The following is a 24,902-nucleotide window of genomic DNA, read 5'->3' on the forward strand; positions in this document are numbered from 1 at the left end:
AGGGGGATGGGCGAGCTGTCCTTAGCACCTCGGACGGTCAAGCGGTACAGGGCGTGTGTGAACAATTTCTGTTCAGTAACTGGAGCATGGGACGAAGGGAGGTCATCCCTGGAGAGCAGGACCCAGGATTTCATTTTGTGGGCAAAAGACCAAGGGAAGAGCCAACCGTGGATCGGGGGACACCTGTCGGCAATAAGCCATCAAGCAAGATTAAGGGGACAGGCAGACCCCACAAAGTCCTACCTGATCCGGGCGGCACTCAAAGGCTGGGCCAGGAGCGAACCTAGATCTCCGGACAACAGGGCAGCCATAGATTTTGTAACGCTGCAAGGGATTCTGGATTGGGTTGGCAGGGCGACCTACTCTGCTTTTGAGGCAGCCCACTTCGCGGCCACCTTTAGCCTGGCCTTCTTTGGGGCTTTTAGAATGGGGGAACTTGTAGCGAGATCAAGACAGGACACGTTGGGGGTGGCATTGAACGTGCAGGACACGGCGTTGGCAATCGGTTCCCTCACAATTAGACTACGGGGATCCAAAACGGACCAGGCAAGGGTAGGGAAGCTCATCGTGCTCAATAAACTGGAGATCGCCAAGAATTGTCCTGTGCGCCTAGTAGCGGCCTACCTGGCGTTGCAGCCCACAACAGAAGGTTACCTGCTAGTGCACGCTGACAGTTCGCCCTTGACCAAATACCAGGTACAGCGCATAATGGCGGTGTGTTTAGAGCTGTCTGGTAAAAAGATCCAGGGCACCCGTTTCTGCAGTCACACTTTCCGTATTGGGGCAGCGACCACGGCTTTCCAGGCGGGTTTGCCGGTGGAAAGCATAAAACTGGTGGGGATACATTCGACCATAAGGGGCCACGTGCACACACGGAACGAGGAAGGGCTTAGTTGTGTCAAATAGGTTGCGACTTACGTCGGTGTTTTTACCTTTGGTGTGTTTTTGCATGTGTAATGGCGTTTACAGTGCTCTGTGTAATAAATTGATTTTCAAAATCCCTCATCTTTATTTGCTAGGGAAGACGGTCTAGGTGATCGGCCATTCAGGAGTCCAGAGGGTGTCTCAGTGGGAGAATATCAGAAAATGGCGGCACGGGCTCACAGCCACAAGGATAATATGGATTGGGACACCAGACATGCGTTGGAATAGCTTGGTGAAGAGAGTCCTTCAGAGTTTAGGGGAGGGTGCCCCACCGCCCGATTTATTAGTGATACACCTAGGGGGGAATGAGCTGGTCCGCCTGGGGAGAAGGGACCTGCTTCACGAGATGAGGGCCACCATGTGCGATCTGAGCAACAAGTTGGGGACCTGTGAATTATGGTGGTCCGAAATCACACCACGTCAGGTCTGGTGGGGCGCACGATCCAGGGATGCCATGGCGACCTCGCGCCGAAGGGTGAACAGCGCTATGCGGAAGTTCACGGAGCAAAGGGGTTTTGGGTTCATACGCCATGGGTTACTACATGCTAAATGCACAGGGTGCTTCGAGGCAGATGGGATTCACCTGTCCAAAGTGGGTATAGACTTATTCTTGTTGGATCTGGGGGAGGCCTTAGAAACAGCAGGGTGTAAGTAGGTAGCGCTATATGGTGGGGGCCCTGGGGTGACGGGGGCCACACCAGGGCTGTGGCGGAGTTGCAGGGCGATCCAAAGGCTGTAAGGTACAGATGGGTACCCTCTACGGGAGCACAGTAAGGGTGCTAAAGCCAATTATCCCCAGGGAGGTCCTCGCGGGGGATCCTGGAGGAGCGACGGCGCCCCGTTAGTCCTACGGGCGGTTGTGCACCTGAGCAACCGGGGGTTGCCTGCAACCTCCGGCCCCTCATAGCTGGGAGGGGCGTGAGTAAGGGGCGGACTGGCGGTCTGCCGGAGGGAGGGGCTAACCCCTCTCCCAAATGGACAAACACCGGTTGGTCGCGGCCACCGAGTTTTTATGGCTCATCAGGTGGGCAGGCGGCGAGGGGCCGCCTGCCCTGGGATCGCCCGTAAGATAACCCACCATGTTGACATATTGTTGTTAATAAACCTGCAGCAAATTTCTCCACCAATGTGTGTGTCTGAGTTATTACATGTTTTGCTGTGGGAGGGCTTGGGATTGTGCCGATATTGGCACTATGTCAGGCTGCCCCGGGCCCGCGCAGGGGGCCCTCCTAAGAGGGCGGCCAGTCTTAGTGCCATCCTGTGGCACCATCGCCAGCTTTGTAGTCGTCGGGGGACCCAGGGGGTCCCCTTGATGCAACGTCACGTCCAGCAGGAGGGGGGGGCGGGGGAAAGGTATTTATACCTTTCCCACCGTCCGAGCGACCTCTTTTGTTGTCCATCGGTCCCCCTCCTGCTGGCCTGCCCGGACGCAGTTTCCCTCCCCACCGCTTTCCCGGCGTATAGGCGGGGGGGGGGGGTGTTTCAACTAAAAACTTGTTTTTGTGTTGCAGGCGGAGTTACAGGGCGATCCAAAGGCTGTAAGGTACAGATGGGTACCCTCTACGGGAGCACAGTAAGGGTGCTAAAGCCAATTATCCCCAGGGAGGTCCTCGCGGGGGATCCTGGAGGAGCGACGGCGCCCCGTGTTAGTCCTACGGGCGGTTGTGCACCTGAGCAACCGGGGGTTGCCTGCAACGCTCCGCCCCCTCATAGCTGGTAGGGGTGTGAGTAAGGGGCGGACTGGCGGTCTGCCGGAGGGAGGGGCTAACCCCTCCCCCAAATGGACAAACACCGGTTGGTCGCGGCCACCGGGTTTTTATGGCTAATCAGGTGGGCAGGCGGCGAGGGGCCGCCTGCCCTGGGATCGCCCGTAAGATAACCCACCATGTTGACATATTGTTATGTTAATAAACCTGCAGCACATTTCTCCACCAATATGTGTGTCTGAGTTATTACATGTTTTGCTGTGGGAGGGCTGGGGGATTGTGCCGATATTGGCACTATGACCTAGCTCTTCCGGCCGTAGTTTCCGGCGGGGTTCTGAATGTATCACCTGGGTATAGATCCTCAAATTTACGTAGGCCTATATCTCTAGCTATGAGTCTACCACCACCCTCTGACATCACAGGGATCATGGGATTATGTGCCGAGGGGATGGATAGAGCATATAGTATAGTCAATTGGGCCCTATCGCGAAGTCTCTCCCACGCCCATCTCCGGGTCTTCACCGCTTCAACTCCATCCCTCGGAAGTCTCTATGGCTGGTAAATCGCCACTTGGAGGGGAGTCGGGCCGCCACATCCATTTCAACTGCAGTGTGCGGCTGGAATGGGACGGGATGTAACCAAAAATGTAAACATTGTGCCTGTGCGCAAAAGGAATACAATAGGAAGTCCGGGGCTCCCTGCTCTCCCTGTGACAGCGGCAATGTTAGGAGTTCCCATGACATTCGTGCTTGCCTGCCCGCTCATACCAAAGCCACCAACAAGGATCGGAGTCTGCCAAAGAAAACCTGGGTGAGTGGGATTGGGACATTAACAAATATAAGAATTTTGGCAGGACCACCATCTTAGCCACCGCGATCCTCCCGGCTGGGGAGAGAGGTAGCCTGGCCCAGGTGTTAATTTTCCCTTCCAACCAATTGATGGCTCATGCAAAATTCATGGCCCAGATCTCCTGTACATCTTGACTGAGCCATATGCCCAAATATTTCACCGGGCCAGCGGTGGATTTTGCCCAGTTTAAAGAAATGCCTGATATTCCGCCAAAGTGAATGAGTTTACGGAGTAAGGGTGTAGCATTTACCTCTTTAATAATCCCCTTGTACTGAATCCCAGACCCCTAGCAGCATGGTGTTGCCTAATACGCGCCGCCAAAGGCTCTATTGCTATGGCAAAAAAGAGAGGACAGCCCAGCCTTGTTCCCCGGGTCATGTGGAAAGGGCAAGAAAGAATACAGTTGAGACGAATCCTGGCGGAGGGTGCCGTGTATAATAAACGTATAAGCCCCAAAAACAGAGGACTGAAACCCATTCTCACGATCACTGCAAGGTACCCCCATTCAAGCCAATCAAACGCCTTTGTGGCGTCCAAAAACACAGCAACCGCTTATATATTGGGGTGTAAGTAGTGGAGGACAGTAAAGACGGTGTGGAGATTGTGAGCCGTAGACCGTTCAGGTATGAATCCAGACTGACCGGGACGTGCGATTAACGGAAGTAAGGGTTGTAGTCTAGTTGCAAGCAGTTTGGCAAAACTTTTGACATCTACGTTTATAAGGGAAAGGGGCCTGTAAGAGTTGACTACCTCACTAGGTTTACCCGGCTTTAGCAGCGTAATAATAGCTTTGCACATTGAGTGCTGGAGGATTCCTGCGGCCATGGCTTCCTCAAATGCTGCAATGAGGTGTGGGGATAGCTCCTCGACGTAGGTTTTTTAGAATGCCGTAGTCAGGCCATCCGAGTCTGGGGCTTTATTGGACGGTAGACCTCAGATAACTTGGGCAACGTCTTCCACTGCTGTCCCCATCCCAACCATAGAAGTTCGAGGGATTCTAAGAAGGGTTGTAAACCCTCAAGGAGTGCCTGATGTGTGGATGAGTATAGGTCAGAATAGAATTGAGTTAATCGGTCTAGGGTTTTGGGTGGGTCTCTAATCAGTCTGATCAACCCCCTTTATTTCAGTGATATATGTGGCATTACACCGGGCTCGGAGCATGTTAGCGAGAGTTTTCTGGCCTATTTCCCTCCCCGTATTGCCTGGCCTGTGTATTAGCCCATAAACTTCACCTCCCGGTGTGCCTCTTCCACGAACTCCAACAGTTTTTCCTTTAATTGGGCAAGCAGATCTGGGTTGTTAGTGTTGTAGAATTGCGTCTTGAGGTCCCTAATGAGCCTCTCAAGGGATGCGAGTGATGTCCTGATTGCTTTCAAAACCCCGCCTGTCGCTCAATACATTTGCCCCTAGTAACTACTTTAAATGCTTCCCATGGGGATGCCTGTGTCGTGACAGTGCCCATATTAAAATTAAAATATTCGCCAATGTCTCCCCGAATCGCCTCTTTAAAAGCCTTGTCCAGTAAAGCGTTTGGGGGAAGCCGCCAACTGAACAGCCTGTTAGGTGCATTGGGCATGGCTAAAGTTAAGAGACAGGGGGCATGGTCCGACAGTGACCTAGGAAGGTGGCGTACTTCGCACCACCAAGTCACCGCATCTCTAGACAACTACCAGTAATCCAGTCTGGACCAGGCTCTATGGTGCTCTGATATGCATGTGCCTTAAGTTAGGGAAGTGTTAAAAATTCTCCAGACATCTGACAGGTGTCCATCTGATATAATTGCGTTAAGTGTAGTGCTTGAATTGGGATGGAAGGATCGGGATAAGTCCTTCCTGTCCAGCTCGTCATCGAGCACAGTATTGAAGTCTCCGCCCCAAATAATAGTATCACAGCCTATGGACTTGATTTTTGCCCATACATCCTGAAAAAACTCTGGTGTCTGTATTTGGGCCATATGTAACGTGCCCTCTAGTGAACCCATCAGCATAACATACCTTCCTTCGGGATCAATAAGTGAGTCGCATAGTTTCCAGTCGAGGCCCTGTCTTACCAGCACCGCCACCCCCGCACTTAATTTTAATAGATAGCAGAATAAACATGTCCCCAGCGTTTACATTGCTGCCTAGTGGATGGGGTGCAATTCAAGTGAGTTTCCTGCAGAATGCAAAGGTCTATGTGGTGTCTTAGTAGAAATGTGTGGACCAGCCTGTATTTCCTGTGGTCATTCAGACCTCGGATGTTCCATGTTAATAAATTCAGTGTCATCAAGATACTACTAGTGATGGTAGTAAGGGGACCCAGCAACGCGCTCTGACTGTTGCATCTCTATCAGAATTGATGAGTTGTCTGTTAGTTATGTCACATGTTCCCTGGGCACTCTGCCATCTGCGTCCATCTTTGAGTGGAATCTCCCCTTCACCCACGAGTAAGCTGCATGGCTGTGTCCTGCCTGACAGTAAAACATTAACTTTTCCCAGCCTCTCACCTGCCACACCAACCCCCCAAACAGGTTGAGCATTAACAAGCCACCCAGAAACCAAATACAACATTAAACCCCCTACACAAGCTAGGCAGCGACCTTTGGGAGTTCTCCTTGGGGGGCGTGAGGTCTCCAGCATACTACCCTAACAACGGCGGGGTGGCCGTGTTTATAGTGAACTGCCACCGCAACGTATTCCAAGTTAAGACTTGATAACGCAACGTGGCACCAAACCTTAGTGTGGTATACCAATCCATTGACCAGTACGAGCGATTTTCCCACATTTAAATCACAACCCAAATCCTGACCTAGCGGAGTTCAAATCTGAAGTTAGTTTGGAGAGAAGGAGCCAAAGTCAGTCATTGTCACTCAATTCAGCTTCAGAATTGCAGCTAGTCGGTGCACTGTGCGCATTCTTTTTCCCCTCCCACATGTTTAGCGAACTTCATCACAGATTTTGCATCTGTGAACATGTGGACCGATCCTTCATGTGTCACCTTGAGTTTTGCAGGGTAGAGTAGAGCATAGGGGATCTTAGCCTGCATCAGGATACGCTTCGCGGGTTGAAACTCCCTGCGGGCCGACTGCACTGCCGGTGTGAAGTCTGGGTAGAAGAAGATGGTATTTCCCTTGTATTCGATGGATCCCCGCTCTCTTGCTAGTTTTAATATCGAGTCTCGATCTTGATAATTTAGTAACTTAGCTAGGATTGGCCTGGGCGTTGCTCCTATTGGTGGACTAGGGCCAAGCTCCTGATGTGCTCTCTCGACCACGACCACGAACACGGCAGACAGGCCAGGATCAAAGAGATCGTGCAACAGGTTAGCCACATAGGTCTCCATTTTGACAATAGCTGTCATCTCAGGATCCCGGTTATGCGGAGGTTGTTGTGCCTAGACCTGGCTTCTAGGTCATCATTCTGTGCTCTGAAAACAGTGAGCACCTTGTTAATTTGTAGCAGTTGCTCTTTGGTTTCCACTTGAAACTCGTGGTTTTCAGAACTGCGATTCTCAAGCGCGTCTAGCCTGGACTCGTGCATGTCCACTTGTTTTTTTACCACACCCAGTTGAGAGGTAAGGTCATCTTGTTGTCCATTGTTTGATGTCCGCATTTCTAATAGTAGCGAGCGTAAGTCCTTCCCTTTATCATCTGATTGAACAGCAGAATGGCGATTGACATCTACCTCTCCCTCAGCCTCCGTTAGCTTGGTGTGTCTTTTATTTTCAAATGTGAGTTTGGGTTTTTTTGCATCCTGTTTTCCCATTACGCCCAATTTAAGTGTGTAGTTAACCCTCCTGACAGGACTATAGAGGGCTGCTCCAGGTGGGGACATGCACTGGGCCCCAGACGCCCCAGTCTAATTGTGGCAAGATCAAGGCTGCAACGCCCAAGACTGAGTTGTTGATGTAACCGTCCGTATTTGAAACCGCTTTACCGCCAACAGACACAACAAGCGCAGTCAGTGTACTCACAGTTCGTTAACTGGCCCACACTCTGGCCCACTCTCTGGGCTTCGAAGGCTTGCCAAGGGTGCTGCTGTGCATGTCTCTGCAAGGGCCCGCCGCAACCTCAACAGCCTTCGCCCTGACTGGGCCGCGGCGGCCCTCAGCTGTCCCCTCCACGAGGAGGTACTACCGCAGGCAATGTCTCACTGGAGCTGCGTGCCCCCCGCCGAGTACAGCACAGGTGGCCGCCGCAGATCCCCTCACAGGCGTCGTCTCGCCGTCCACACAGCAGCAGCACACAGCGATGGCAATGGGAAGTGGGACAGCCTGACACCCGATGTGGTTAACCAGGATTTGGGTCCAGCAGCGCCTTCCGTACACGCGGGCCAGACCGCGCCTGACCCCAAGATGGCAGCCTTGTATGCGGGCCGACCGGCGCCTCGGCAGCAATCCGCCCGGGGCAGCTATATCACCACCAGTCCAATCAACAATGAGGCAGCAGCACCCCCCGGTGCCTGCCCCGCGGCATCCAGGGCAGCCGCCCGCCTGAGGCTCACCGGTATCTGCAGCTTACTCCGCGTTCCAGGATCAGGGCTCGTGAAGCGGCGGGCCGATCTCCTCCCATGAATGCCCCGATCGATCAAACCAGTTATAGCCACGGAGCACAGGTCAGGCGACACTTCTCCTCATGGGCAGCGCCAGGAGGCTATTCTAGCTTTGCGATGGCTCTCAGATTTATAGGAAAGAAGGATCTTGACATGGCCGGCGGAGCACGCTTCTAAAGCGGCCATTCCACAGCTTGGTTCGGCCATGCCCCCCAGGTGTAACTTACTTGACCACCCCAGCGACATGGTGGAGGTAATAAATTATACTCATAAGTTATTTATGACCCCATTGGGGTCGTATCGTAGATGGAAAAAAAGTGTATGTCTCCTGTCATGACCAGACCAGGGGCACTAGGACCCTGGGGCAAAGGGCAGAGGCCAGAGGACACTGGACACCAGGTCCGGGGAGGGGACAAAGGGGACAAGACAGTCGAGGACACGAGGGGACTGAGGAGGATGTGGGAACAAGAGCGCTGTACAGGCAACCATTAAAGCATCACGCACCTTACCTGACTCCTGTGCTTATGTAAAACACGACAACTGGCGATCGAAGGTCGGATGCATGAAGGACAGGAAGATGCCGAAGACTGAAAGCAGCTGCGACAAGCCTGGAGCCCACCCTGGTCCGCTAGACGACTGGAGAGGAACAGCGACGATCCGCAATCATCGCGCCGATTCCCCCTAACTGAAAAGCCAGGAGCCCACCCTGGTCTGAGGGAGTAAAGCTGAAGCGATGCGGGAGCCCACCCCGGCCGCGGAAGAAGTGCTGAGCGGTAAGAGCGCAAGCAGCAAGATAAAAGAAATAAATTAAGCGCACCGCCTGTAAAGCGAAGAGCGCGAAGCACCGAAGCGTGCAGGAATAGAACTGAAACTGAATGGGGAAACCGCGAGGGATTCAAATAAACTCTCGCGAGACTACGGCGGCCATCTTAAAGTCAGGCAAAACGGGCCAATAGGAAGAAAAGAACAGCGCAACTGCCATTTTGAGGTCAGGCAAAGAAAAAGTGCCAAATAGAACACCGAAAGGAGAAAACAAGCACTGACAAAGACAAACAAAAGGGCCAGAAGTGACAAAAACAAGCATTGCCAAAGACAAATAAACACCAGAAGTAGAAAAGAAGCTTTGGAAAAGGCAAATAAAGAGGCAGCAATATAAGGAAAGGATGGCAGAAAGACAAAGTGCGCAATATCGTAGACCATTACCATTTAACCACAAGCAGGAATACGGTGGGAGAAATGGATCAGGCGTTTTGAATGGTACACGGAAGCGACCGATGTGACAGCAGAGAAGCAACTAGGCCTATTCCTAAACCTAGTAGGGGATGAGGTTGAAGACCTACTAGTGACACTGCCAAAAGAAGAGACTACCACCTACGACAAACTAAAGGCGTGCCTGACAAATAAATTTGACCCGCAAAGAAATGTCGATTTTGAACGATACACCTTCACGATTGCTTTCCAACAACAAGATGAAATGCTGGATGACTTCGCAACGAGACTGCGAAAGCTCGTAACAGTGTGTTTTTGACAAATTCGACAACGAACAAGCCATCAGACTGCGCATCATTGAGGGCTGCCATGACACGGAATTTCGCGCAAGAATTCTAAAGGAACCAACGTCGCTAGAAAACATCCTATCACTAGCAAGAGCAGAAGCAAGAGCGACAGCACAAGCAAAGGAAATGGAACGAGGAAAAGAACGATCAGTGGACCAAGTGCACCGAATGACAAACAATAACCGCACAAGTGGATGGAAAAAAGACAAACGACCAGACAGTGAAGAGACGACCCGAAGGAACGTGCTACAGGTGCGGACTTGAATTTCCACATCGAGGTCCGTGCCCTGCGTTTGGCCAGACATGTCGGAAATGCAATAGGAGAAATCACTATGCCAGTGTGTGTCAAGGAATGCAATTCAGGAACGATAGAGGAAGAACAGGAAGAACACGAGCATCAGCAAGCAGACATGTCCGACACGTTGAAACAGGAATAAGGAGCTCCTCAATAGAATCTGAAGAAGAAGAAGAAAGAGAAGAGGCACCGACGGGACGACTATATCTCATGTCGGATGTCACTTCCGAACATGCTGAGGAGGGCGAAAGCGGAGAAAGCATATGTCTGGTAGACAAAAGCAAGATGAAAGACAGAATCGGTGACAATAGGTGTAGGGTCACACAAAGCAAAGTTTGTCCTAGACAGTGGCGCAACATGTAACATCATGTGTGTGTCGGAATACGAAAAAATGGAAATAAAGCCAAGCTTGAGGCCATCCCGAGTTAAAGTATTCACCTGGGGGTCCCAGACGCCAGTAACAAACATGGGGAAGTTTACAGAAGAACTGACATACAAAGACAAAAGACGATGGAAGAAATTCATGTGTTAAAGGGCGACATCCCAGCGCCATGCCTATTGAGCAACATCACGGCTCAGATGATGGGTCTTTTTGAAATGACTTACAATGTATCAGATAAAGGAAGCATCCTGAATGAATACCCCAAACTACTGCAAGGACTAGGGAAGCTAAAGGGGCGGCAAATAACACTACACATTGATGAAACAGTAAGACCGGTAGCGCAACATCATCGGAGGGTACCAATACACCTGCAGCCGCAGGTAGAAGAGGAATTGGATGCACTTCTAAAGCAAGACATCATAGAACCAGCAGAAGGACCAACACCGTGGGTGTCACCGATCGTGGCCGTACCAAAGAAAGATACGTCAAAAATAAGAATCTGTGTTGACATGAGGATATCAAACAAAGCAATTGAGCGCGAGAGGCATCCCGGACCACACCTTGATGATATGATCAGCTGTCTAACAGGCATGAGGAGATTCTCTAAACTAGACCTGCGCAAGGGATACCACCAGCTAGAACTAGATCCTCAGTCTCGATACATCACGACGTTTTCCACACACTTAGGCCTGTTCAGATACAAGCGTTTGAGCTTTGGTGTATCGTCGTCTGCGGAAATATTTCAAGAGACAATACGACAAGTAATAAGGCCGGTAAAAAACAGCCTGAATTACAGCGATGACATCCTGGTGTTTGGAATGTCAAATGAGGAGCACGACAAAGCGCTAAGAGGTATGCTCTCACTTAGAGCAGGCGGGTCTGACACTAAATAAAGAGAAATGTGAGCTGCAGCGAGACGAACTAGTATTCTTTGGCCACAACTTCTCCAAGAAAGGAATGCGGCCGGATCGCAACAAGGTAAAAACACTGGAAAGAGCACAACAACTAAGCGATGTGGCAGAAGTGAGGTCATTTCTTGGCCTGGCCAGCTACTGTGCAAGGTACATTCAAGACTTCGCTACTGTAAGTGCACCGCTGAAGAATTAACAAAACAAGGACAAAGTTTCGCATGGACTGAAAAATGCAGCAAAGCATTTGAGGAGATAAGAAACGCCGTAACGGCAGTAGATCACCTAGCATACTTTGATCCGAGGCTGTGCACTGAACTGAAGATGCTAGCCCAGTGGGGCTAGGGGCAAAACTGGCGCAACATCAACCAGGAAAAGACTCCCCAAGACATGTAGTAGCCTATGGAAGCAAAAGCCTATCAGATGTCGAAAAAGGGTACTCCCAGCCAGAAAAAGAGAGCTTGGCGGTAGTATGGGCATGTGAACACTACCACATGTTCATTTACGGAAAACCTTTCACAATAATAACAGATCACCAAGCACTGATAACAATATACGGAAATCCGAATGCAAAAATACCACCCAGGATAGAGAGGTGGGGTATACGGCTAATGGGACTACAACTTCAAAATAATACACAAACCAGGGAAGTAACACAATCCGGCTGATTATGTGTCAAGGCACCCCCTGCCACAAGCATCTCAAGTAACAACCATGGCGGAGGAATACCTAAACTTCGCGCTCAAACACAACACACCGGCAACAATATCAATGGAAGAACTGGAACAAGAGACAAAGAAAGACCTCACCATGCAAGCAATAATGAAAGTGACGAAACAGCAAAGGTGGAGTAACGTCAACAACAGCTGGGAGGACGGAGTGAGAAAAGAACAACTGCTGGCATTCAAAAAGATCAGCGAAGAACTCTCAAAGCGAAAATGGAGTATTGATTAGAGGCACCCGAATTGTAATACCCCGAACTCTGAGGAGAAAGACAGTAGAAATAGCACATGAGTCACATCGAGGGATTGTGGCAACAAAAAAAATGCTACGAGAAAGTGTGGTTCCCGGGACTGGACAACATGGTGGAAGACACCGTGATGCACTGCCACATCTGCCAAGTAATAAGGCCCCCATCAAAGCCGGAGCCACTGCAAATGTCCAAACTACCAAAGGCAGTGTGGACAGAACTGGCGGCTGACTTCTATGGACCTCTGGAGACAGGAAACTAATTGCTGGTAATAATAGACTAATTCTCCAGATTCCCAATAGTGAGGCAGGTAGCGTCAACGTCAGCAAACGCAACACTGCCAGTCCTGGATGACGTATTCGCAGCATGGGGCTCACCACAGACACTGAAGACGTGACAATGGGCCCCCATTTTCAGGCGAGGAATTCAAAAGGTTCATGGAATACCTCGGGATCCATCATTGACGAATAACTCCCCTATGGCCACAAGCAAATGGGATGGCAGAACGGTTCATGGGGACAATAAAAAAGGCAATACAAAGAGCAAAGTTGACGCAGATCTCAATAGGACAAGCTCTGTGCCAGGTCCTAAGGGACTATCGAAACACCCCTCACAGCTCCACAGGAAGGTGCCCTGCAAAACTGGTGTTGGGGCGATCGAGCAGGACAAGGTTGCCACAAGTGAAAAAAGAGGAAAGCATAGAGCGACAAGACATAGCAACGAGAGACACCGAGGCGAAAGAAAAGATGAAGGCATATGCTGATCGGAGAAGACACGCGGCAAGCTCAAAGATAGGAGACACCGTGGTAGTACGGCAGAAACAAGTGCAGAAATCAGACCGTGTTTTCTCAAGGGACCCATTGACAGTGACAGGAGTGAAAGGGCCAATGATAACTGCTTCAGCAGGGCCATACCACATTACTCGCAACAGCTCGCACTTCAGAGAATTGAAATCAAAAGAAGAGGAGCTGCCAATACATGGGCTGAAGGAAGAGACACACGAGGAGACAGTTCCTGCAGATATCAGAACGCAACGACCAAGAAGAGAATGCAAGAAAACAAAGACTAATTGAAGAAATGTGAGGAGACAGAAGTCTGTAGAAACTATCTCTCTCTCTAACTACAAAAAAAAAAGATTTTGTTTGCAACAAGGGGGGAGATATCATGACCAGACCAGGGGCACTAGGACCCTGGGGCAAAGGGCAGAGGACAATGGAAACCAGGTCCGGTGAGGGGAGGGGACAAAGGGGACAGGACACAGTCGAGGACACGAGGGGACTGAGGAGGACGTGGGAACAAGAGCGCTGTACAGGCAACCAATAAAGAAGCATCACGCACCTTACCTGACTCCTGGGCTTATGTAAAACACGACACCTCCCAACGGTGAAGAGCTTTTTGCAACCACGTCTGGACTGCTTGGCTCCAAGTCAAGTAACTAAGCACAACACTGCAGCCTCGGGCCGTGATACTGAAGTACCTGGTTACCTACAGCCTTTGCTGCTGAGAGCAGGGTTGAGCTTGGGTGCGGCTCACAGGGCAGGTGAAGTGCGGGTGCATACAGTGCGGCGTAGTTGCCTTGGCAACTGGGCGGGGCATCTGTCAGCAGTGTCTGTAGATCTTGGTTCAAGTGCTGTCAGTCTGAGTTGTTTTATGTTCTTGAAGGGGCCGGACTGCCACTCAATTATGTATTCCCCAGCTGTCCTCGATGTTGCTATGGCAGGCAGTCCAGACCTTACGGGCCCTTTAATTGAATACAGCTGCTGAAACGTCAGAAGGACTCGCATACGGGTCCGCGTTGCTTGAACGATGAGTCACGCTGCAATACGTCTCAAAGCACCAGGCAGGGCGGGGGTATGAATGATGAACAGAGCCTCCCGCACGGACTCTGAGGCTCACCAGTCCAGATGCGCTGCTCCCCAGGCACTTCTCACGGGGAGCACGGTTCTTGCAGAAACAAAAATACCTCCAAATCTAGAGTGCTGATAATCAGGTGGTTGTGTAGCACAGACATGAGTTGGAACGATGCAAAGGGCTCAGTTAGCCGCTCACAAGGTCTTTGATGTCCCTGAGGCCTCTGGGAATAACGGGGGGCAAGCCTTTTGGGACACTCTAATTATAATCCTTAGTTCCTTTTGGCAGAGCAGAGGTCAGCAGGACAGCTCAACATTGCAGGGGCAGCAGTTCCTGGGAACACTAAGGCACAGCAAAGTGACAATCCTTTCGTCTCAGCAGCCTTTACTCCAGTAGGGTTTCCTTTGGGTCCAGTAGTGTTCTCCTGATAGGGAAAAGAGCCCTAATACTAATACCTCAAAGTGCCTTTGATGTAGGGGTAACTTCAAAAAAGCCTTCAGAAGTGCACAAGGATTCCTTTCAGCCCAGCCCTTTCTCCAAACTACCAGTAGGTGATAAATCAGCCCCTTGTGTATGAGCAGGACACAGCCTATTTAGATGTAAATGTGCACTACCTTTCCACCCAGGAAAGCGATCAGTGTGTAGATGAATGCAGATGTATCCTCTATCGCGTTCTGCCCTCCCTGTGTTGTGGCTGTTTAGAGCATATGCACAGTGTAGCTGTCACCCAGGCCAGACGTAGATTAGAGGCAGACTGCTGGCACAGAGAGCAAAGTAAAGGGCAGAGAAATATATACTTTTTAAAAGTGGCATTTCTAAAATAGTAGTGTTAAATCCAACTTTCTCATAACAGAGAATTTATCATTACTATTCAAATCATACTAAACATAATAAAGCTACTCCTTTCTGATCCGGAATTACTACTTAGGGGCTGATTCTGATCTGGGTCGGAAGGGCTCCGAACGTGATCCGGCGGGAAAAAGGTACGAGTCGGACGCGTGTTTTACGACCGACTCGGACACCTGTACGAGCGAGCAAGTACGATGCGACTGTACACGTGTGTTCCGACCGAACCGTTTCCGGATCCGACCCGCTCCGACTGACAAGTACGAACACAATTCGCACCGCGCAATGGAGACATTTTACGACCGAGCAAATACGATGTACACATCAGGCAGCCGGATCGAGATGAAGTTTCCGGCCTTACGACTCGGCCTTACGACTTGGACACAGGGGGAGAGCCAAGGGTCTCTCCAACACAGGCATGAACAGTGCGGATGGCACCGACTCCTACCCTCTGTAGGGGGTGCCCTTGTGCGAGACGTACCCGTTCAGTCAATGGAAGCCCATGTACGCGTTGTACGACCGGCTCCCATTGACTTCTATGGGAGTCCGACCGAACCGAGTCCAGCAGCATGCGGCCGCATCGTACTCGCTCGGCCGGACTGCAGGAGTCCCGCTTCGTCGGAAAACACTCTAGATCCGGTTCGGTCAGCGAGCTTTCCGACCCAGATCAGAATCGGCCCCTTAAAAGTATATAAGGATATTCCCAATGGATCACTGACAGAATATCGACGGACAGAATATCGAGGTACAAGAATATAGAGTCTACAATATCGATGGACAGAATATCGACATCCTACCTCTACAATGGTAAGTACAAAAATAAATTGTTTAAAATATCATTGTTTAAAATATCGTTTTTTTAAATGTCTTAAAAATAATATAAATCATTAAATTATAAATATAATTAATAAAAACATAGTGAAAAAAAATGAAGTCCGACCGTACTAGTACGATCCGGACCGGCGTTACAATTTACGATTCGTACAGAAAATGTCCCGTACACGGGGAATGACTTTGCCCGCTATGAAGCGAAGTTTGTACGCACCGTACCCCCAGCGCGTAGGTATGCATCGTACCCCCAGCGCGTAGGTATGCATCGTACCCCCAGCGCGTAGGTATGCATCGTACCCCCGTGCGAAGGTACGCACCGTACCCCCAGCGCGTAGGTACGCACCGTACCCCCAGCGCGTAGGTACGCACCGTACCCCCAGCGCGTAGGTACGCACCGTACCCCCAGCGCGTAGGTACGCACCGTACCCCCAGCGCGTAGGTATGCACCGTACCCCCAGCGCGTAGGTACGCACCGTACCCCCAGCGCGTAGGTACGCACCGTACCCCCAGCACGTAGGTACGCACCGTACCCCCAGCGCGTAGGTACGGTGCGTACCCCCAGCGCGTAGGTACGGTGCGTACCCCCAGCGTGTAGGTACGGTGCGTACCCCCAGCGCGTAGGTACGGTGCGTACCCCCAGCGCGTAGGTACGGTGCGTACCCCCAGCGCGTAGGTACGGTGCGTACCCCCAGCGCATATGTACGCACCGTACCCCCATTGTGAATGTACGGTGCATACCCCCAACATCGCGTATGTACCGTGGATGTTGCAGGTACGCGATGTTGCGGGTACACACCGTACATACGCGATGGCGGTCTACGCACCCGCACCGTACAGAAGCAATGGGGTGTACGCACCGTACATAGCAATGTCCGTGTACGTGCCGTACATACACAATGCATGGGGGTGTGTGGCTGTACGACTCGTACCCCTGTACCGTACTGAACCACAGACACTGTAAAACAGCACAAGGAGGGCCTATTCGACTCGCACAACACCACAAAACACGTCTACACTGCACAAAAAATGAAAGACTGACCTGGACACATCCAAACAGGCAAACAGAGGGGCAACCTCACAACCACCCCTTATAACACACCCACCAAAAATTCAAACTGAGCCCCACCCACAACTGGACCAATAAAAAGGGACCACACACACACAAAACCATGAGCCTTTGCAACAGACTCACCACTGCTACAGAGCACACACCCCACTGCACCCATCCACCTAAACATATTCACCTACACACACACCCCTTCACACATACCCCCTCTACACATTCACACAGTCACATTCAGACCCACACACCCACAACCATCCACACCCTCACCCCACACCATGCCCACCAACAAGAATCCAAAGTTCACAAGTGAGGAGCTGGACATCCTTGTCAATGAAGTCATCAGTCGCGCCACAGCTGTTTGGAACATTGGTCAGACAGACCAGCATAGCTGAAAAATCACGCCTGCGGCAGAGGATCGTCGAGAGGGTGAATGCTGTCGCACCCATCAGAAGGACCAGGAATGAATGCCAAGCCAGGTGATACGATCTGCGGAGGGCGGTCAAGAGAAAAATGAATGAAGAGCACGCCCAGACCAACATCACTGGAGGTGGCGCCCCCCGCAGACCAGTACATTACCATCCCTGGGAGAAGAAGGTGATGGCCATGCTTCCGCCGGTGGGAGTACATGGACTCCAAGGACCTCCAGAGCCTGGTGAGTACACAAACCACTTGCGTAACATGGGGGTAATGGCATCCACACCCCAACTACACCTAATGCACGCAACTACCCCCAAGCCCTCACCCGCCAACACCACAGTCACAAACAACATGAATGCAAATAACATGTGTATGCCCCATTGAGAAAGCAAGGCCATGCCATGTCCCATGCTACACGAAGCACCAACCCAAGAATGGATGTCCCGTTTGCTGGGAGGGAGGGTGCACCAAAACGCATGTTTGCATTCCAAATCAGACACAATTGCCCCCATCCCATATGGCCCAGCTACATACCCATGCACCATGCGCAATGCCCAGGGATTGGGAAAGTACTGACAAGATAGCTCACACTTGGCCCTGGTGTAGGCAGCACAAGGCCCACCTGTGACCAGTGCAAACACAAACACCAACACAACAAGGTCAGATATCTAGGATAGGAACTCACACTCACTGTCATGGCAGCATGCTCCATGGGGGGGACAGCTACATGACCTGGGAGCCCCAGTGCCAAATCACACTACACCCACCAGCAGGCCCTGTCACACACACCCCTTACACAAGCACACACAACCAGGACAGGCAATGGATTTACCCAATGCCACAATGGACATGTAACACAACACCAATACATAGCCGAAGAAGCATCCAAGCCACAAATGGACATGTCAAAGACTCAGGCGAACCTATCAATCTGTCCCCCGCAACATACCCATACACAAGTGAACATTGAGGAGAATGCTAGGCACATACAACTACCTGGAGGAACTGTGCCAACTTAAATGTGTATGAAACATGCATGTTGCATTAAACAGCTTTAACATTGTCTCTCTCTCACACACAGGGCAATGTGATGAACATCCCCCCCAACAATGGGGGGGAAGAATCAGTCACGGGCTCGGGAGGAACCGGATCCCACCAGCAGGGACGCCTCAACACTCCGCGGATGACCCTGACCGACCTGGACCCTCTGGTGTCCAAGCCCCTGCAGCACCTGGTTCAGGAACATCTGTGCCAACCACCACCCCCATTCCTGACACATCACAGGAGACACCCAGGAGCCCTGCCCGCAGTGAACAGAGCCAGTCTGACCAGGAGGGACAAGGTGTGGCGGGCACCCAGGAGGAGGCAGACAACACCGCCACTGCCATCCCTCAGTGGTCCCGTCGACCCGGTGTGCCCACAACGGCAGGCCCGGCTCGTGTGGGCAGGGGTGGCGGGAGTGGTGGCAAGCGGAGGCGTGAACCTGACCAGCCAGCTGAAGGGACCAGTATGTCACACATCCGCAACATCATGGAGGCATACCGGCGTGACACCAGGGAGATCAGCCAGGTAGTGGTGACCCTCACAGAGATCAAAAACCAGCAGGCCGAGCAACACGCCAGTCAACACCAAGGACGGATGGAAGCAAGACTGGCTGAGCTCCTGGCGGTGCAAAGGGACATAAGCCATTCACTCGGATCGCCGACAACATGGGCAAGGAGGAGGAGGAGGAGGAGGATTCGTCCGTCGGAGCGCCCCAAACATCGTCAAGGCCTGTATCTGAGGGTCCCCGGAGGAAGGTTAGTCGTCTACGGTAAAGACCGTGAGAGGCAGCGGGCCATCCACATCTCCCAGGTCACCTGGCCAGGCACCTGGCCTTCATGTGCGACAGCATCACCTCATTTATTGACATCATCTGCCACATGGACTTGCTGGTCACAGTCTGGCCAATGATGCCAAACACTGTGGGCTGGACTTCGATGACTTCAAATGCCAAGGATCCCATCTCCCCCTGTGAACTTTGGATTCTATGGTGCCTACATTTCCCCATTTTCTGCGCACAAATCACGACCCAGAGCTCGAAATTAAAAATTTAATAATTGAAATTTCATGTTGCAGTCATTTAGCATGAGTCCACAACCTACGTGTGGGGATATGTTAAAGTATATATGTTAAAGTATGCCTGAGTGTGGCACTAACTCCAGCCATCCATACACTTGGATCTGAGTCCGGTCGAGGACACACATGGCTCCCAATGTATCACAAAATACAGACATGGAGCCTAACACTCACCCGTGATGGCCTCCAGCTGCTAAGGGGGGGCTTGCTATATTGCTCTGACGGACCAATTTGGTAGTTACATGAAGGTGTAGAGGTCATGGGTCATGTTGATGTGCCCAGGGAGGGAGTACCAGGTCTGTTTTGCGAGGTGGGAGAACTATCTCCTGCATGCAGAGGTTATGTGGATGTGATGAATGGTGGCCAGGGCAAGGTGGGCTGCATGGAGTAGGGCCAACGGGGTGTTGGATGACACATGTCCAAGGTCGGTTTGGGTCTGGGGTTGTGGACTGCCTCCTGAGTGGTTGAGGAGTCTGAAGGTGATCCGGCAGCACACTGTGAGCCATTGTACCTCTCTCAGGTGAACGGTGATGTGGCTGGGGCGGGGGATGTTGCAGATGAGGTGTGCGGATGCACCCTGGATGTGGATAAGTTCTCCTGCATGTTTGCTGTTGTCCTCTGTAGAGGCCGGTGCTGTATTTGAGCCGGCTGGTGTCCTGGACCAGGGGGACGGTCTGTCTTGCCTTGGATTGGATCTATCTGGAGCCCATCAGCAGCATGTGGAGGATGTTGCATCATGAGGTACAGATGTTGGTGAGTTGCATGTTAATTGTGAGCGATGGGTCCATGATGAACACCCGCTTGCCTGTGTGGCCACTGGGTGCTGGTGCGGTGCACAGACCAGTGGGACGCAAGGAGTTGACCCAGCCATAAGGGGATAATCCTCAGATGATGACCTCTGTCCCGTCCAAGTCCTGTCTCAGATGGCTGATGTTCAGCCATTCATCAACGGATCTCATGCCTTCAAGTTTGGATCTGGCAATGGCTGGCTCTTTGGTGAGTTTGAGGAGCAGCTGGGTGTCAATGGCATACCAGATGATGAGGTTGTGTGTGCATGTGATGGTGGAGAGGGGGGTCATGGAGACATTGAAGATCGTCACGCTGAGAGAAGAGCCCTGTGGCATGGGCCAGATGACCCCGGTGTACTACATGTTGCAGGGTGGAAGCAGACTCCCTGGGCCTTGCTGGTGAGCTACTTCCTGAGTGAATCCTGGGCCCTCCTCTGGATACCAGTGTTGGAGATGTGTGAGCTGACAGTGTGGTAGCACATGTTGTAGAATGGCGTTGAGAGGTCAAGGATGGTGGCCTCACCATTGTTGAACAGGGCAAAGTAGTCGTTGGTGTTGGCAATGATGACGGTTACAGTGGTGTGATTACTGTGTAAAACGGTCTGGTGCCAGTTGGCTGCAGCTGGTTGCATGGAGGAAATTGGTCAGTTGCTTGTTGAGTGTCTTCCTGGTGACATTTGCTGGGTAGGGAAGTAGGCTGATGTACCAGGAGATCCTGCGGTACTGCCGTCTGTTGTTTAAGAAGGGCCTGGGGCTCTGCATGCCTCCTGCAGCCATGGAATGTGGCTAACTCAAAGGAGACATTCATGACGCGCAGGACGTGGGCTTCAAGGATGGCAAATGATGTGGTTGAAATGTTGTGTGGGAAGGGGCCTGATGGAGAGCCAGAGTGGATGGTGCACCTGATCCCGGTTGTGTACTTGCTGCTGACGGGAGTCCATGACCTGAGGGGGGTTTGTCCAGCGGCTAATAGTGCTGTCTGCCTCTGTGTGCCAAGGCTGTTGTCCATGGCCATGAGCTTGCAGTGGTACAAAGTAGCAAGGGATGGGGATCTGCCTTGCAAGGGTGGGGTGTCTTGGATGGAGATCTGCTGTCAGTTCACTCACAATGCTGATGAGCTCCTTGATGTTGTGTGTTTGGGTTTCTCGGCACTATCTGAAGGATCTCCACTTGGCCTTGCTGATGATATGGTGATGGCTGTGTGTGGTGTTTTCCAGTGTGGTGTTTTCCAGGGCTGTAAGGAGAATGATGTCTCTTTGTGTTGCAAGGTTTGCACAAGAGTCCGGCTAGGTCTGTAGGAGTCCAGTAGGTCTGCCTTGTCCCAGGTGCCTTAACTGTTGTTGTGCTTCACAGGAAAGTCCGTCAATGTGGCAAGATTGATGGATCAGTTGCTGATCCAGTGTGTGAGATTGCAGGGTGTGGAGGTGGTGTTTTGAGTGTCCCACACAGCTGGTCTGTGGCGACTTACATCAGGCATCTTTGAGGGATCGGTAGCGGGGTGAGTGGCACTGTGTTGCTTGTTGGAGACATGGATTCAAATGTTGATGGACCAATGATGGATGGTGGTGTGTATCCCCTCCAGCAAGAAGTTACTGGCCAGCCACATGTAGCCTGTGGAGGTGAGGGCCTGCTTGCAGATGTACGTGTTGATGGCTTAGCGGAATTGTGGATGTAGGCCTGCAGATCTGTAGATAAGTGTTACTCCGAGGGTTGCTAGGAAGTTGCTGCAAACCCGGACTTATGACTCTGTGGGTGTACTTGTCAATAATGACCAATTCAGCCCCCGGGAGGTGTGTTGGCGTCTCTGCGGGTGATCTTGGATCCGTCTGAGATGACAATGAAGACGTCATGTGCTGAGGATGCTTTTGTCCATGTTACTGTCATGAAGGTGATGTTTGGGGCTGTAGTGTTGAGGAGGTAACAGAGTCCAATGGCGTGCTGGTGGATGGAGCGGGTGTGGAGTAGGAGGCACATAACCTGGTTGGAATGACAGGGTCTGGTAGGCTGGGCAGCGCTGTGTAGGCAGTTGGAGTAGCACACTCAGCATGCGAAGGTGTAGTGTGTGTGCTTAGGGGTTGCCTGATGGCAGGAGGATGATTATCATGAGGACATTGCTTGGAGAGTGGCTGCAGCATGAGCCTGTTGTGTGATGTGGGTCATGCAAAGACTAGAGGGTCATGCACTGTGCATGTTGCAGGCGCAGACGTCCGGCCTTTGGCACGGCACTGGGGCTACAGTGGCACAGAAAAGCTGCTGGCTGCATTACAAATGGGTGGAGGGGGAAGGACTGAGCATTTCTGAGGCATGGGGGTTGCAGAATCGGGGCACTCGGAGTGGCGGGGCCACAGGTGAGACAGCAGCAGGCGGAAGGGGTTAGAAATCATGCAAAAATCAACACACAGATAAGGAGGTCTGCAAGGCACAGTGCAACAGGTGTATGTCAAGGAAGGAGTGTCAGCTCACTCATGGGTCACTCCCAGAAAGTGTATGATCAATCACCATAAATGACAGCTACTGTGTCAGGCAACAAAATGCGGAGATGCGCAAAAGAGACACACCAGCAGGCATTCACGTCCCGTTGTGGTCAGCAACCTGCACAAATACATACACAACCAGGCATGTCATGCACAATAGAGATCATTAGCCATGAAGCACTGCATGCATGTTGCCAAAGTACACATACACTCATATGCTCAATCTTTGTCAATTCTGCCATAGATGACGCATGCAAAGTGGTAAGAGATCTGCAGTGACCGAGATGAGGCACTTTAGATTGTGCTGAACACTTTTATTCCACATACACAAAAAGGATATGCCTCCATATTAACACTCACAGGTCAGTTGACAGAACATGTGGGACATACGCTGGACCCCCCTTCACAACACGGATGATGTCAATCCCAATGAACTGGCACACAAGGTAAGGGGATGAGCAAAACACATCCTGCTGCACACGGAGAGGCTGCAATGCCCCATAGAGCATGTTGTTGTGATGTCCCCCCACTATGTCCACCCGTAGCATCTGCAATGTTTCAGAGCCAAGGTACACACACATTGAAGCCTTCATCAGACGCCATATTCCACAACAGAGGACTGTCAAGAAGGCTGACTATCATGTCATGGGAGTGATGCTACATGTCATATGCTCCATGGTGAGAAGACATGTATGCATGGTACCACAACATGCACAGAAGCAGTCCCCACACGTTCCAAACCCGTACCGCCACACAAAAGCCTTGCTGCAAAACTTACCCAAACTGACATTTCCACATGTCCGTGCATGGAACACTGATTCGGCACACGTTGCCATCCACATGAGGAATAGCAGGAGGACAACGATGACACGACCAGACAACATGTGCCAAATACCTGGGAATGACAGACACACGAGAAGTCACCAAAAAAAGATTCTCAACGCACACATGGAAGTGTACAAAACAGCAACAATGTTGGACACATGTAAATTGCCAATCAAGTCTCTCTGCAAAACTGTGTTGCATGACATCATCACTCGAGTGACACATCAGAACACACATCCAAGTCACTTTGCATTCAGTCAGCTTGACACACACATTGCAACACATGCCACTCAACGTTACAAGCTTGCACACTCGTAGCCAGTGACTCACCATTATGAGAAGAAGTTACGTGTGAGCTGACTCCGGATATAATCTCCCTCCTCCTCCTCCTCCTCATCACTAGCCTCGTGACCAAGCTCTTGATCCTCCACGAGTGGATGCTCCTGCTCATCTGGATCCAGGATGAGTGGCACTGCCTTCTCAACTGCCATGTTGTGCAGCATGCAGCACACAATGAAGATTTTGCAGACCTTCTCTGGGGCATAAGGGAGGGACCTGCCTGTCTTGTCCAGGCACTGGAATCGGCTCTTAAGGAGTCCAAACGTCCTCTCAATCACTCGCCTGGTCTGGCTGTGTGCATCGTTGTACCGGTGATCTGCAGCTGTTCTTGGGTTGCGGAGAGGTGTCAGCAGCCATGGCATGTTGGGATAGCCAGAGTCCCCTACATGGAAACATCATGTAAATAAGTGGGTCACGAGATGCCGTAAGAGACAAAGATACCGCAACACATAGGACAAAAAGACTATACCCACCAACAAGACATGCTCGTTCGTTGTGCAGCCGCAGCATCATTTGTGGCACCCTGCTACGCCTCATGATGTAGCCATCGTGTGCTGATCCTGGAAAACGTGTACAGATATGGGAAATCAGCATGTTAGCAAGACACACCACAAGGGCATTTATCGAGTGGTAATGTTTGCGGTTGCGATAGGCTTGTTCCTGTGCCTGTGGTGGTACAAAAGCCACATATGTACCATCAATGGACCCAATTACATGGGGCATCCCACCCAGGGCATAGAAATCCCCCTTGACATCCCTCAACCCCTCCGGAGTCGGAAATTTGATGAATTCATCAAGGTGCTCCAACATGGCTGCTAAAACATCACGCAGGACACAGCTGAACATAGTCTGGGACATCCCACCCACATCCGCTATGGTCAATTGAAATGTACCTGTTGCAAAAAAATGTAAGGCTGCCATCACCTTCATCTTGGGGGTCAGCGTAGTAGGATACCTGTGTTGCGGTTGGAGGTGTGGTGCCAGCCTGTTTGTCAGGTCCTCAATCAACTGTTGAGTGAAACTAACGGCGGATGCAGGCACGTTCCCTCATGGTACCCAAGTCTGGCATTAGTTTTGGGACAGGTGGTGCCCTGCAAAACATATTTTTGAAGAATGAAGATTGAGTCGGCAAACATCAATGTCAATGAACATAGCACATGCTACACTGCTAATACACATCAGGTAACTATGGAGTCAGGTGTGTGCAATACATCCAGGACACAGATGG

The sequence above is a fragment of the Triturus cristatus genome, chromosome 3_2 (genome assembly GCF_964204655.1).
Source record: "Triturus cristatus chromosome 3_2, aTriCri1.1, whole genome shotgun sequence".
Taxonomy (NCBI): Eukaryota; Metazoa; Chordata; class Amphibia; order Caudata; family Salamandridae; genus Triturus; species Triturus cristatus.